This window comes from Dinoponera quadriceps, unplaced genomic scaffold, assembly GCF_001313825.1.
Source record: "Dinoponera quadriceps isolate SergipeBrazil2010 unplaced genomic scaffold, ASM131382v1 scaffold3024, whole genome shotgun sequence".
Taxonomy (NCBI): domain Eukaryota; kingdom Metazoa; phylum Arthropoda; class Insecta; order Hymenoptera; family Formicidae; genus Dinoponera; species Dinoponera quadriceps.
This window is the reverse complement of record NW_014557455.1, coordinates 793,574-809,990: the sequence shown is the minus strand read 5'-3', so window position 1 is coordinate 809,990 and position 16,417 is coordinate 793,574. Positions and strand designations below refer to the sequence as shown.

Here is a 16,417-nt window from a genome sequence, read left to right as displayed (position 1 = left end):
AGGGTCTGGGAGAGAGGCCTAAGATCGCGCGACATTCACGACGCGTGATACGTGAGTACCCGGCGATCGGCGAGATTTACGCGTCGCTGAGGAAATTCGGCATCCGACAACAAGGCGGCACCGGAGTCGAAATTTGGATTTCACACAAACCCATCACAAATTCCATCGAATTTGAAGAACCAGACATGAAGAATTTCCAAACATGTCACTGTGCAAACTCTTGTCCCGCCTTGATGCCGCAAGTGGCTTGCTCCGTGCGGTAGAAGCTGTTATTTGCTCATTTATGTTACATAATTAACATATTACTTCTTGAAATTAAGAAAAAAGATTAAATGCAGAGGAAACATTGAATTTTCATCGATATTGACTCGGAGGATTCGCACTTGAAAAACTACGGAACTCTCGTCGCTTCGTGCTTCGTGGAACGGGCGTGGAATGATGAGAATGAAGAAAATGGAAGAGCAATTTTTACACCGACAGATCAAGGGTCATCACATGCGACGTGAGTAGAACAGGTTTTGATCAACGATGGATGATGGATTGATGAAAGGCAACGTTGTACGAAACGGCAAACGCGAACTGACGGAGTCAAACGAGTAATTACCCGCAGACCGAACATCGATTGTCTCGATCTAGGAAATGATTCCCGAATCGCAATTTAAACGAACGTTCGCCAGGAAAAGAGAGAATTAATTCAACAATTATCCGCTAATCCCTATTATATATATCTTCAATATATCTGCGAAATATAAAAAACATATATATATTATTCAATAATATATATATCTTTAATATTATCTCTCTTCAATATATATATATATATATATATTATATATATATATATATCGGCGAGACCAAATGAAACCAATGGTCCTTATTCTATTAATTTCAACAAAATCCACAATCACCGCGCTCGGCCTGCAAGCTTAAAACCAACGATCGAGCCGGAGAAAAACGTCGCCTACTCTTCAACTATCGCGTATAAATTCCCGGGTTAAACTTTCTCGCGTCGATCTTTCTTCCGTTCCACTTATAAAGCATAGCCACGGTATCATCAATCATCGGACAATAGCGGCCGAAGGCGAGCCGGCAAAAAGTGAAGCTTCTCGGCTGATTGTCGAGTGTACGCGTGCACGCGCGCAGTGGCGCGACACACAATAGAAACTTTCGCGCCATTGTGGCAGACGGCTTGTTGGACAAGGTTCCTTGAAAATAAAAGCTATTCCACGCCCGATCCTGCACACCCTCGCTCGTACGCCTCTCAACCTTTCCGCAAGGAAAGCTTGCCAAGTGGAGAAAGGGTTAACGCGGCCCAGATAACCCCGCTAACTCGCCGCGGTAGCCAACTTTTCTTTGTTCCCTCCCGGGGATGGTAGCACCTCGGCCTCTTCCTCTCGGAGTCTCCGGGCAGACGGTGCCGCGACAACATCGCGGCTGCAAGTTGGAGGCTTTTCGACCGGGAACAATGCCGGTCACACGAACCGTTTGTTTCCAAAGTAGTCCTATTGAAATTTCGCAAACTTGCCCGAGCTTCTGTGATGAAATATACACGAGGTTGTCTCGTTTTACGCGGCTTATCCGCTTGCCTCCTTCGTCGCTCACGGAGAGTTAGCCGTACTTTTGGTAAAAAAAATAACCGTTGATCTGGTACTGACTCAGTGTCGATTTTTAGTGAACAATACTAATGCCAGTCCGGATTTGATACTACTGGAATATTGGGATGACAACGATGAAGGCTCGAAAGACAGACATGCTGTAACTGATTCCCCTCGTCGACAAATCTTGTGTGTATCACGAATTGTATTCTTTCTGAATTTTAATTTCTACTATTTATACGTTGAATTTATATCAGTTGAATGTTATATGCTCGAGAAATGTAAGGTAAGAGATGTAAGCTGGGATCGAATTCGGGTCTTCCTTGCTTACCAATCAACAACTCTCACCACTTGGTGAGGTCTCCCGCTTTCCAATTTAAGGCATTGGTATCGTAACGTGAAATCCGTGTATGTCACTACTGAATTGGTACCTCGCGAGTTTCCATTAACCGCCGAATGTGTACGAATTCCTACGTGGGCTCGAATAAGAGTCTTTCCATTTTTCCGCGAGATCGACACGATCGATCGTAGCGTGTAGCAGCGTGAGAACAACGGACATCAATGACGGGGCGCAGCTCGACGAGATTTCGCCGGCCCTCGCGAAAGACGAATTCACGGAAATAGCAGTTTATTACGAATTTAACCTTTGCGACTGTAACCCAGGATATTCGAGTTATTTTGCCGAGTATATCCCGGCTTAAGACCGCAAAGGATTAATATTATCAACGCACAAACACCATCAGAGCAGGCACTCGGCGAGATGCCGCCGGCAAGAAAATGGGAGTTATGCGATTTCACCGGAATACGTCATTCCGAGATAATTTCTGGCCCGTACTGCTCCCAGCCTCGGTATGTAATACGGTGTGTATATATCTTCGTTGGTTGCGGAAGAGCGCGTAGCGAAGTGTCGAGCCGGAAGATCGAAATGTGTTCACCTAGGCCAGGCGCGCGCTAGAATCTCGAGAGGCGAGCACGAAGATGGAGTGTACACATAAATCGCGCGACTTAAGCCCGAATAATAGACTATCGATTTCGTTCTTGGGAGGCGGGCGCGGCGGCGCTGTGCGTTTACTTAGCGGAAAATTAACCGACAGTTGCTTGCAACCCGGTCGGGGACTGGATTAGAAAACGGCGACCGCGGTGTACGTAAAAACGGCTCTCCGCGGGATCGCGCGTCCAATTTATTCCCGCGATAAAGTATCGTCGCGACGTTCACGAGAACGATCGGGTCACGGTGAGGGCTGTGTAACGGAAAAGAAAAATATCGCCGGAGTCGAATTTCTTCCCGAGGAAAGCCACAAGTCGCGGTTCAAGTACAGAAGGGGTAGAAAGTCTCTTTCTACTCTTTCGCGTTCAAATTCATTTCCTTAGGCCGAGGGAGAAAAGGACCGTGATGGCGATCTTTCCACGCGTGCGAGAAGCTGCCGCGTGTTCCACGACCTAAATCTAAATCCGTTCTGTCCGCAAGAGAAAACGCTGTCGCGTGCAGTCGGTCTCGCGGTGGACCGATCAATCGCACTTTCACCGACCGAGCGCGTCACCTCGCGTCAGGCTCAGCCGTCTCCTCGCGAAATTCGTGATACAAACCCTAATAACGCGAAAAGCGGTACTGAAATTTCGAGCTGCTTTCTCAGCGGGGGTGCGGCCTCCGGCAACGTCTTAGGCTCTTGTTGAACAAACGCGGGCGAAGCACGGCATTAGTTACGGCTAAAGTTTGTAATATACGATCGGGTGTATCGCCTACGTCGGTGCAATAAGACCGCAGGTCTGACGAGGGAACTTGTTGCGATAGCAAACTCTCGCGTTATGTCGCGCGATATAAAGCGTTACGAAAATATCACGATAATTAGTGGGGCCGTAAATACCCCGGGCGAAGGGAACGGAAGTGCGGTGCGGATCGTCGCGGACGCGACGCGAGATCGCATTAACGTCGACGACACTCGATTTTACGGCGGAAGCCGCGCGCGAGACCGCCGCCGATCTCTTCCCTCGGCTCGCAAAAAATGTCCCTTACCGCTATCTCGCGACATTCCGTATCGATCGACGACGTTCCTGAAGCAACCTGAACTCTCTAAAGTGCAATCAGTTTATTATCACCGAGGAATAATCAATAGTCATAGTAATGAGTACAGCACTGCAAATCATTTCGCTGCAAAGGTCCATTCGTGCGGTAAAAAATTCATTTGGTAAAACATTTTGCGTTAAATTTAAGTTTTTCACCCGAAATATTCTTATTTATTTATGTTTAATTCATTTAATTCGTATCTTGCTGGAATTTGTATATAATGTCTCTATATTAGTCCTTAATACCACAGTGGTTTTTAATTAAAATCTTAAATGTGGTTTAGATTAAAAATAGAGAGCATTAACCTCAAGGAATACGTATAAAACGTGTCTTTGTTATTTGCGAACGTCTCAGCTCCCGAATGGTCAATTTACCTCTACGTGAATCTAATTGCGCCAATAATTAAGTAATATTTAAATCTATATGCAAGCCTCAACGAATTTTTCAAGAAATTCATTTTATGTTACTACCTTAAGGGAGAACGATATTACGCATCGCGGAGGGCAGTGTTTCAACACACCTCGCAGGTTGTTAGATTCAAATTAAATCTCGTTAGCATCGTCCTATTTTACATTTCAAGCTTCATGATGATTTGCTTAATAATACATTGTACAACGAGGCGACGGTTTAATTATATGTATAAAGCGTGATTATAACGCGAACATATTGCGTGATCGCAATTTCAATAAATTTGCGAGAGAAATCCCGCACACACGAAGTTAGAACGAGACGACACGCGCTTAAATTTCGAACGGGTACTTATAATCGCGCGCGAATATAGATGCGTATTACAAGGAATGAGATATCTCCCTCACTCGCTCGCTCGTGCTCTCGCGCGAGTGGCGGTAGTAGTTTAATTCAAACCGTGCGTTACAGGTACGGTACACATGTAGCTACCACATCGAGCATCGTCGATCTCGCCTGAAGCAAGCAGATAAAGCGAGGGCGACACGTCATAGGTGCGCGTGTTCTGGAGCTCGTTAAAGCATGGTCGATATTCGGTTATCAAGCTCGGCTAATGTTACAAACCCTTATTTAGATTGCACGATGAAGGACAAATGAGAGTGAGGGCGCAATAAAAAAAAAAAGCCCGACCGGCGCGATTAATTGGCAACTTTTCACAATGCCCCACTCCAGATATAATTGCTTTTCCACGATATCGCGATATCGATGGAAAGAAAGGGAAATATAGAGAGAAAAAAAAAAGGAAGAGAGATAGAAGGGTAATTTAATCGCTGAATCGAAAGTTTAAAATGCTTCTTCCCCTTCGCGAGGACGAGTTCGCTTCTCGCGGCTATCGATGGCCCAGTTCGAAAGCGCAACAACCCCGAAATTAATGTGTCGCGAGGAACTCGTTTCGCATTCTGGAGTTCCGACGCGAATTGATTGGAATCTTACCGAAGAGAAATCGGATTCGACTCAGCCGAAGACCGGAATCGAAATTCTGATGCTACTTTGACGCTGTTAAGGACAGTTCTCGTCTACATAGATGGCTTATAAACTAATGAAAACTTACTTTGACGATACTATATCTTGTTAATTTCTCTCTTTCTTGGGACCTTGAATTCTACAGATTTAATACTACCTTAAAAATGTAAATACTTTCGACATTTCGATTACTAAATTCATATGAGTACTCATAAGAACCTATTTTGATGCTAAAAGCCAGCGAAAATGGCAATTTTCATTAATTTTTATTCTAAAAAATTTTTTTAATTTTATACATATAATAATATTATAATAAATTTCGATTCGGGGGGACTCGTGGGAATGTAAATGTCTCGGAATTTTTATGCATTCCGGAGAATCAGCTACGATGTGATCTGAAAAAGAGGGAGGGACAAAAGAAGAGAGAAAAATTGAAATCGTTACACGCTTTCGACGCATCCGACGGGATAATATCGGCCGCGCTCGACAGGCCAATTTTCTTAATGTTGCCGAGAGTCGTTCGATTCCTTCGCTACGGGAGGCAGCCGGGAAGTTACGTATCTATCCGGACGCGACGAAAGCAGCGAGATCGAGATTGGCCCCGGTGGCGGATATAGGGAGCCGGGGCTCGCCGAGCATCCCGTTTCCGGGATTCGCACACGCGGAATCCCCGCGCGTCTCACACGGAGTTCTAAATCTAGTCGATATCCCGATAACTCGCGCGGCCCATCTCGTCGGCGGCCTTTCTTTCTCGCCGTTTGAGGAATCACCGCTGCTGAAAACGCCGAGACGAGCAGGCCGTAACCTCGCCGTCTTAAATAAAACAAGCGCAAAACTACCCACGCCGGCGGATTTCCGGCGGTCAGCGAAAATCGTCGCTAACGATCCGCTTCATCGGCCGTTTCCCAACGACCACGCGATAGCCATCTTCGAGAGGGATCGAACCACGCGCGTCCGAGCGTACGTTTCGCAACAATGTAAAGTTCCGGGATTGAAAAATCCTCTCGGACTTTTATCTCGCCAGTTTCCGACAACGTTCCTCCCGCGATAAAACTCTAACGCGCCGCACCCGCTCCGCACTCAAGTCACTCGCTCGCGTGAATCCTTCGTGAAATATTTGTCGCTTTATTTTCGGCCGTGCAATATTTGCAGTCCATTAGCTGCGCGAAGGGATTTTCCGGAATAAAAGGAACTCCCTTATCGCGCCTGACATTCGGCGCGCGCGTACGTCCATTTGTCAAAATAATTATAGCTCGAAACAACATTCGTCACTAACGTCAAAATAAAAGATCGCGACGCAACTACATGCAAATACGATTTTTATTCCATTACACGGCGCGGCTATTATGATTTATTGTGTCCCACATTCGCGCGTGCGCGCCGTTCTGACAATGATGATTTGTAGCGAGCGCCGCGAAAAATAGCAAAACTTTTATAAATAACCCAAGACTGAAAAATATATCAAGCGATCGCGAGCCGCCGATTCTCATCGGCGTAACCGGCATTCGTCCGGATGAAAAATTGCACGGCAACAGTTTGCCACAAGAACGAGCAGTGTTTTTTTTTAATCTCTATATAAAACTTGCGCTATTAGGAGGACCGAGAGAGGCGAGCCGAGCGAACGAGCGTGCGAGAGAAAGAGAGAGACAGACGGAGGGAGAAAGACGGGAAAAGATGTTTTTAATCGATAGAGAAATAGTTATCGGCTCGTTGCATGCGCGAATGTGTGAATCTACGGCCGTCGATAACCCGCTTCACGGAATAAATATCATTGTGTTTTTCAGTTCTACCAGCGGCGGCGGACCGGCCGCTTCAAATAAACATATCGCGAGACATAATCCCTTAATACTTGCCGTTTGTCGAAAAAACGATAACTGTCAACGGCCATTTTCCCGTCAACGTCGCGTTTCCGTACGAACAGGAGTGATTAATCCCGTTTATGACGTTGCCGCGCAAGATTGCACAAATCTCGGGCTCTTATCGGCCTATCGCGCGTTGCTATTTATTTCAAGCGGGAATATTTCAAAACGAAGTCCACGTGCGAGACAAGTGACTTACGCAGTGTTCGCGCAAACAACCGCTGTAAAATGCGCGCGGCTTAATGGTGAATTATAAAATTGAAAACGGACATTGATGCGTCGGCAAGTCTTATTAATTACACATCGATTAGTTTAATCCGACTTTAGTGGAAGTCACCCTTCTCAGCCTATTACTCTATCGCCTTGAGATCCTCCGATGCTCCAATCTTGATTTATTTAACTACAGGCACGAATAAAATAACGAAGGGAGAAAATGGACGAAAGCAAGGAGCGAGTGGAAAGGGCGCGATGGAAATTCGGCGGTCTCTCGTAATCGTGCGACATGTTCCCGATATTATCCAACGCGGCTATCAATCGCGCCACCGTCGGCCAATATAATCGACGTCGATATCGAAATGAGCGTTGAGGAAGCGGTAATTCCGGTACAGGCTGCGGTATTTACACGCCCGGAGGCCCTCGTCGTTGCCGCATGTGTCGCTTGCGAGCGATTTAGCCGCGCCAGCGAAATACGTCGGCCGCTCATGACGCAACGGTGACACGATCAGTCACGCGGCGGTGAAAGGTTTCATTTAAGGTCCCCTTCGCGCCGCAGAGATGCACTGGCAACCCAGTTCAGGTAACAGAGAGGCGCGACGATCCATCGTGTCTCTCCGATCGGTCGATTGATCGATGCCGCCATTGAAAATGCTAAATCCTCCCATAATTCGCGCGATAACGGCGCGTTTCACGGTCGCCTGGTGAAAACCCCGGGCTCGATTTCAGCGAGGAACACACGTACCCTTTTCTCCCTTTTTTCAACCTCGCTCAACCACCGGGTCTCTCACGCGGCGGAGTAAATGTACCGTAACGAGTAATCGCACAGGATGGATTTCATGTAAAAACTTTCTCACCGATGCGCGCCGCACGTGGGAAGCTCCAGACCGTTGCGCACACGGTTCGCGCGCGCAATTGTACCGACGGAAAACAATCTCTTTGCCGGGACGTCTCTTGCCTTACAATCCGGTAAGGAACGTGTTAAGCCCGTGTACGTACCGTATAACCTACGTATCCGCGGCCGTGCATGCGAGAGAGAAGTCTTAGGACTAGCTGTTGCGGTAATTCCGGATGCGGTTTAACCGCGCTGCCATCACTGCTAGCCTTACCAGCTAGATCTGTCCCTCTCCTAATCTTCGTCCTCGCCCGGAAACACGAAACTCAAAGTTGCACGGCGAACGGGCGGAGGAGAATGGAGACGAGACGATGCGAAACGGGGTAGAAAAGGAGAGTGAGGAGTACAACAAAACAGGAAGGAGGAGGAGGAGTAGAATAGAAATAGAAGAGAGAGAGACAGAGAGAGAGAGAGAAGGGGCGTGTGTAGCTAAGATAGTCGGAGGGAGGAACGCGGAAACTTCCCGGATAGAACACTCAAGCTTGATTGTCGGCGACGAATTGAATTAAACGCTAGTAGAAAGAGGACGGCTTGCTGGCGAAGGAGGCGAGACGGAGGGGGAGGGAGACCGGAATTAATTGGAGCTCAGGCGATTAGCGTGAATTAAGTTCCGTTCCAACGAGCCATCTCGATTAATCGCGCGGATGCGCATTGCAGATCGGTGCGCGCGTCTAACCAATTGACAAATACGCGCGTGTGAGGGTATACACAGCGCCGACTATTCTTTTAACGGGAGACTAACGTGTCGAAAAGCGAGACTAAAAGGCAATCTTTTTCAATTGCAGATCTCGCTCTAACGCGAATTTCATTGCAGGATCGCGCTTCAACGCGAATTTTACTCGAAGCTTTAATTACCACAACAACGACGGCGACATCGAATCTAACCGGTCGCTTAAGATAGTTGCTCCGTAAATTAACTTTCGAATTTTCATTCGACCATATCGAAGCTGAAATCGGCTTTTTTTAGATTCAAGTTAGCACTGTTTACATGTAATCTATTTATTGAGGAGCCACGTAGCCATCCCTGTTTCTCTTTTACCTATTATGTAGTGCCGCTACATTTTTATAAATAATGCCCTTAGTAATAAATATTTCATAACTTGGAGTCAATAATCAATTGAACACATTGATGAATATAATCGTCGAGTTTTCAATTGAAAATATTGATTATTGATAAAGTTTTTGTACAAAATGTTAATGAACCGTAAAATTCTTTTCTCGTCTATTGTCACGGCCCAACCATCTTAAAAACATCGGCACGTCAAATATTTCGCGGGACACGTCGCCAGGACGAAGCGTGGAGAGCCGCGCGACCCAGATACATCGAACAATCGATTGATAGCGCATCGTATATATTATCGGCATCATTATCCATTATCAATATCTATTCATGTGCGTAGGATCATACATGTGTGCGCGTCTCTTTTTCTCTCTGTCTCCTCCTCCCTATTTTTATCTCTCTCCCTGTCGTGGTTATCTTCTTTGGGGAAACACCAACGGGTGTATATATCCGTAATACATTATCAGTTATGTTCGTACATAAACGATTTTTACGCTATTGGCCGGCAAACACTGCATAACACGCGCGATCCGGTGTAGCGTGGTGGTATCGGGGCTAAAAGAGATCGCGGGATTAATTTATGTGATCCGTACGCAATCTGCACGGTGAGACCGTTTATCCGCAAATGCCCTTTCCGCTTCGCGATATTTTCACCTGAGTAATCGCGAATCGCGTAACGCTTTGAATTTTCCTGGAACTACTACACGTTCCCCCCAATTAATTGGAAATTGCATTTCTCGCGTGATCTTTTGAGGGCGCGACATCCCGCATAAAGGAAATTTCTTGGAATCTAATTGGAACTCCGATCAGATTTCCCAAAATAATTATTGATTCTACTTGGAAAATCTACGCTTCCGGTTAGAAGTGTTTCAAATATACGATTCTATGTTGGGAAACATAAATAAATTCTATTCGATCACCCCAACGTTTTCGCGAATATTTCTCTTGCTTTCCGTTTTATACTGCGATTGGGTAAAATAAACAATTTAAATATTAAAAATTTATAAGTAAAAATGATCAGTCATAAGAAGGTTGTGACACTTTTTTCGGAACACATCCCGTGTCCAATGGAGTGATTTGTTTTTATTTTTTAGTCATTTCGGGACAACTCTATGATTATTCTCCAATCGGAATCTGTGCGATGTATAAGAAGATTCGGGACACTCTCTATGCGGGACACGATATTCGTAACTTCTTTATGCGAAGTATGATATACGCTTATGCAAATACATCATTTGTTTCCCCGTGCAAAGAAACTACCGCTATCTGTAATTAAAGGAGGAGGACTCCCGAATTAAATGGACGATCCGGCTTAACGTATCGTCTCTCCCGAAGTTCCCCGAAGCACCGCGCCGCGTCGGCTTTAGGCACTTTGGGGAGCTTTGGGTAAAAACGGACATATTCCGGCGCATTATACCGGCATTTGTAACCGAGCGCCGGCGACCGTGCATGTAATGTATATATTACCCAAAGCCGATTCTCCGGCGGCGCATGTACGCGTAACCGTGTCGCGATGTTCGCGCGTACACGTGTGTGATGTACGGGACATCCGCGCGTACCCCACCGTATCGCGAACCGTCGCGACAAGCGCACACAGACGCGCGAGCGAGCAAGAGAGAGAGAGAGAAGGAGAAAACGCGCGAGCGCGTTATGTTGCGCCCGAGGGCACGATAATTCAGCAGAAAAACCGCGAAACATTTGTCCGACCGCCATTAATTCCGAAACTGGCTCGCCATTTCTCGCGAATCTGCATAAAACCGTAACGGTACCACTCGATAATTCGACCGATACGCTTGCGCCGACCCTTCGTTCTCTTTCTCTCGCCCAGCCGCCAGGTGGTCCGGATCGTGTTTTATCTGCCGCTTTTTTTTTCCGCCCTGCACTTTCCGCAATTCCGTACAAATCCGCTCGATGTCACGGGCATGCAGGGAGGAAGCGAACCCTTTGCGATCGTGTTACACGATACGGCGCAGCCAATAGCACCCCGAGCCTGCTTCCGGCCAAACTGTAATATACTATATCTCTGCGGATCTTTCAACTTTCATTTCTATTTCTCTCACTCCCTCTCTCTCCCTCTTTCTCTGCCTCCCCCCTCCTTCTTATTTCTGTCTTTTTAATATCCTCTTGTTAAATCTTTCTTCAAACCCTTTAGTCAAGTCGATCGTGTACTGAGAGAAAAATATTTGATATCTGTCACTGTAGTCATCATAGTGAAGAGATTATTGTTACGAAAACTCATTTCTTTAGTAAGTGTTACTACGGCGTCAATGATAATAACTTTACATGTGTATGATGTAGAGTGATATATAACGGGTGTACAGCGGATAAACGCAGATAACAATATATTCCCCTATAAACAAGGTTAACGTGAGTAATCTGCAGTTTAGATACACCCGAGATCGAAGGAATATCGGTATGCGGCGTAAGTAGATACTCGGGGCGCGTCGGACACTTGGGCGGCTGACTAATGCGGGTCATTACCACTTACCGCCGCTCGAGCGCGACCGGGAATTTTATCGTTGATAAAATTTAGATTTAAGTTACGGCCAAGTTTAAATGGGAATGTTGCGGCGGGAGACTGTGAACATTTTCCGCCGACTGTGCCGCAAAAAGAGAGGGGGCGCGGCCGACGCGACGCTGGTCGCCGTCGCGCGACATCTGCAATTAATTTTTCAAAGGCATTACGGTAAAATCGCGAGCGTCCGGTGGCAATGTTTGCGCGCGACCGGCAAAAGGAAAAGGCCACAATGGCCGGGCGCGTTCGTTTGCTTTAACGCCCGCTGCCTTCTAATTAAACCGACCACCGAAAACGAGAAATTGCAAGCAGGCGTTTTTTTTTTCCGAGGCCGACGCGCACGACCGGTCAGCCACAAGTCGGCAGTCGACGGCGGAAAAAAAATGGCAGGGAGTGGTCGAATGGGTCGCGACTAATTAACTCCGATTGCATTAATTGAAGGGTCTCGTGTGAAGCTCGTCCGGCTCGATTTTAGCAAACTCCGGGTAAAATTGAATGAAATTCGCGCGATGGAGGCATCGGAATTGCACAACAAAATATTAATACGATAACGCGCAACTTCGCGTAACTTTTTAAGCATTTTATTTTTATTTTTCTCCCCCCCCCCCTCCCCAGGGTTTCTGAACAATGCATTCGTACAATTTTCAACTTGCATGATTGAAAACTCCCGGTTAATTTTTCGCGATTTTCGCCGTTCGTTTCGGTCAGTTCTATTCGAGCTGAATTATCGAAGAGAAATTAACGGCATTTTTCGACCATTTTCGAGAGAGATGATGAAATTAACGTGCGCTTTAATTGCACTCGACTCACGGCACCCGACACCTGCAAGGTCCTCTCCTCCGTGGAACGTAATTTCGCGGAGGGCTGACGCGCATCGTTGAAGATCGGCGATCCCGTAAGTAATAATTATAGCGGAGGCACAAAGCGGATCTCGAGAGCCTCGCGGCGCACTTCTCGCGATCCAATCCCACGTCATCCCCTTAAAATCCTTTTGTTGACCCCGATAATCCGGTCGGTGGACGTGGCCGGGCCGGCATCTCGCGCGACACTCTGCTTTTTCTTTTTCCAAAATTTTATTACCATCTTTGTCCGTGGATTTTATAATCTCTTTTCACATCACAGGGTCGGAGAGATATCGTTAACTTTCCTGACTACAGCGTCGCTAACACGGGAATGTCTCCTATATTACTAGAATACTATTACTAGAATACAAATTCTCCTATTGAACACGGGATGTATTCTGAAAGAGAAAGAAAAAGAAAGAGAGAGAGAGAGGAGAATGTAAAAATCTCGCCAATTATCTCTAAACAGATTAATTCGTTTTCGGAAAATTCGACAATGTGTTTGAGCGAGAGTGAACGATTCAATCGTCACAGAAATTAAACACACTCGCAGCTCAATTGACTCTCGCGATCGACATCGCGACAACCAGGATGAATCCGTTTTATTTTCTTGTTTTGGTGCGTGTCATCGAGATACGTTTCATTCTCACCGCACGATACCCAATATGTCACTATTCATGACCGAATATGAGATGTCTAAAGCTGGATATACACTGAGCGAACGAACAACGAATAAATAGCGCATGTGTAATACGAATGTGTACATTCGCGTCTAAATGCGCACGAACTTTCTTTGATAAAACACCTCGCGAGCAAATCGTTCGGCAATCTTCTGTTCGGATTCATTGTGGCGTACACATTTTCCAAATTGTAACAAACGTTCGCTGTTCGATGTAAATTTTTGAAGGGACATATATATGTCTCACCGAAGGCACGAGAGGGTTAAGAGTGAGGCACGCTCGAGTCATGCGTGGTCGAATCCGCGATCGCGCGTGACTTTCACGCCGAATGCACGAAACGCGCGAGACGACAATGGACGCGACAACAACACTCGTCGACGGCGGCGACGTTAATTCGCCCGGTATGTATTTCTTTCCTGCCATTCCTCTTCCATGCCGCGGTCATTCGCCGACGCAGATTGAAAAAGCAGTCACATTATAAATAATTTAAATGCATTGCTCGAGAGCAAAAAGTGAGCGCGACAACTCGGCGACGGTGCCGGCAAAATTGATACGACACGCATATATATATACTCGACCTGCTCGTTCTTCGCGAACCTCGGCTCTCCACGGTCAATACATTCTCTGCTGCCTTCCCCCCTCCGTGGGCAAGTATATCCCCCGTGCTACGGATTTTATATATTTATTTATTTTGTGCAAGCTCTTCCTCGTACACACGCGCTTTTCTTTGTCCACCTTTCTTCGCATCGTCGCGTAAATCCGCGTCGGGGAAACGAAAGCGCTCTCTCTCTCTCTCTCTCTCTCTCTCTCTCTCTCTCTCTCTCTCTCTCTCTCTCTTTGAACTGAAATTTCTGGATTGTATTTACTATTAATAATTGTTATTTTTTTCTGGTTGATTGTAGATTTTAAAGGGATTTCACCGATCGAATATTGATTCTTTTCTGCAAAGTTTTATTGATTGTACAGAATTACGAATGCTTTTTCACAGTGAAAATATGAAAAAAAAGTGGAGCATCGCCTATAATATGTGACAAGAACGATAAAAAATTTCCAAACCGACATCTCCAGCTGTTGTATAAAACTTTTTTATTGTGCAGGTATTCAAAACGTTTAAAATCTCGTGCCGTTTCTATAACTCTAAGGGAGGTATAACTTTAAGGATAAAATATGCTCTACTCTCTTGCAAATTCTGATCTTCCTTCCTTTCTTGCTTCTCCTTATCTCTGTGAATCAGAAAAGGTCATTACCGGTGTCGACCGGTGAAAGCTTTTTATATTTTTCTTTTTATCGAGTCTTATCGTTTCTTCGCTGAAGAGAAAACGCGCGCGCGCGAGAGAGAGCACCGACAATGCGATAGATGACAGAGGTCCGTCGGTAGTTCTTTCTCACGGGAATAGATAAATGCGTCGCGATTTCGCGGCATATTCCGCGATAGTCGTCGCAAAAAGTTTACGACTCTATCGAAAGGGCGCGCAATATGGAAACGAACGGGTACACGCAGCGGAACGGGACGGGACGTGAAAGGGGACAGCGTAGCGGAGAAAATTACGAGCGGAAGAAACCGTACAACATGTACACGTATCGTCGATCTGGCGCATGAAAAGGAACTCCTTTCCTCAATTCCGCCCGGCTCCCTCGAAGAATCCTAATCTCCCGGCGCGGCGCGCGCAGATGTAACGGACGTCGCCTTTCTCGCGCGCGCACGCGAGTGCGCGCTCCGTTCCTTCCGTCTCCTCCTTTCTTCGGCTGATACACGACGAAGGCAGTCGGCGGGATAGGGTATAGATGGTCCCGGCACATCGGGATCTCCGAGATTACTACCCCGGAGCCTAATCAGCCAGATTGCCTGCAATTTGCCGTCCTTATCTCGGTACGACGGCCCCGTCCTCCTACGCGAGTCCCTCTCTCTTTCTCTCTCTCTCTCTCTTCTTTTCTTGTTTTCTTTCTCTCTCTCTCTCTCTTTCTCTTCACTTGCGCTTCTGCGAGCAATGGGTCTCCCCATGAAAGACCAGCCTCGCGTCACCGACGAAGGAGGGCTTCGCGAAAGAATACCTCTTCCTTCGTCGGATCTAACTTACGGCGCGCGCGGGAATCTTCGGCGAATTACACGGGATTTAGGTGAATTGGCCTTCCACGTTGAGACGAGGTCAAAAGAAGAGACCAGAGAAAAAGAGAGAGAGAGGGGGGCGAGAGAATCGCCCGTAAGGCGTCGTCGGAAATTGCAGCGAGTTCAAATAAGAAGTTAGGGGTAGTCGCACGCGCGGTACGATCTCTTTGTACGCGATAGAAGAAGCGCGATAACTTCGAGCATCAATATCCATCGATGGATAGGTGTGAGTATTGTTGATGCAGGAGATCGGCGAAGGGCGACTTACTTGCTCGCGGAAATTAGAGTCCAGATTGTTTCGCGATTGTACTTTCACAGGAAGAATTAACCATACGAATTAAAATCTAGCTGTGGAGCTCGGATTCATGTGTCGATAAAAAAATCCGGTGAAAATCGCGTCGAAATCATGTGAAAATCATTGGCCGATTTAATATTTTTTAAGACTTCATCGCGATATCTAGAAGATACGATAGGACTGATTTTAACACAAGTACAAATTACTTCTTATTGCGTAATTGATAATTTCCGTTGTCACTATGCTCATTAAAAATTTTCTATATTACATCATTTAGTCGATTGATATAAACGTGTTTCATATTGCCTATATATGTTATAACCAGTGACGGAACACAGCTGAAATCAACCTTAACTATTCATGCTAATAATTTCATCCGATAAAGTTGTACTTCGCAATAAATACATTTTATCTCTAATGGCCGACTTTTAGCAATGACAGCAAAGTTCGAACTAGCTAATGAAATTCAACCGCTATTACTAATTCTCTGAGTGTACCGCGGCGATTTCGCTCTAGACCACTTTTGCCGAAAAGTCGTTTATTTATTAATCAAGAACGGGCGACTGTGCGAGCACAGGTCAGTGGATCAGAGTCGAATTAATCGGCGGGCCCCTGTTTTAATGGTCACTAATTTCGTAATTAATTGTTATTAATTAATTGTTTAGCAATTAATTACCATTAATTGTCCTATGATCAGTACTCTAATTATCTAGTTACTTCTCTATTTGCACTTATTAACCATGGGTCGCAAATAGAAGCCAAATAACGAGGCGCTACACCTTGTTTGCCGATGCGATTTGCGCAACGATTAACCTCGTAAATTATCTATGAGTCGCAAAAAGAAAGAGAGAGAGGGTGGGGGG

General features: G+C 46.0%; 1 protein-coding gene across 1 annotated transcript in view; it reads right to left on the bottom strand.

The window, feature by feature from the left end:
• Positions 1-16,417, bottom strand: part of LOC106749109 (tomoregulin-1-like) — a 102,279-nt gene that overhangs the window by 83,540 nt on the left and 2,322 nt on the right. The window lies entirely within an intron of this gene.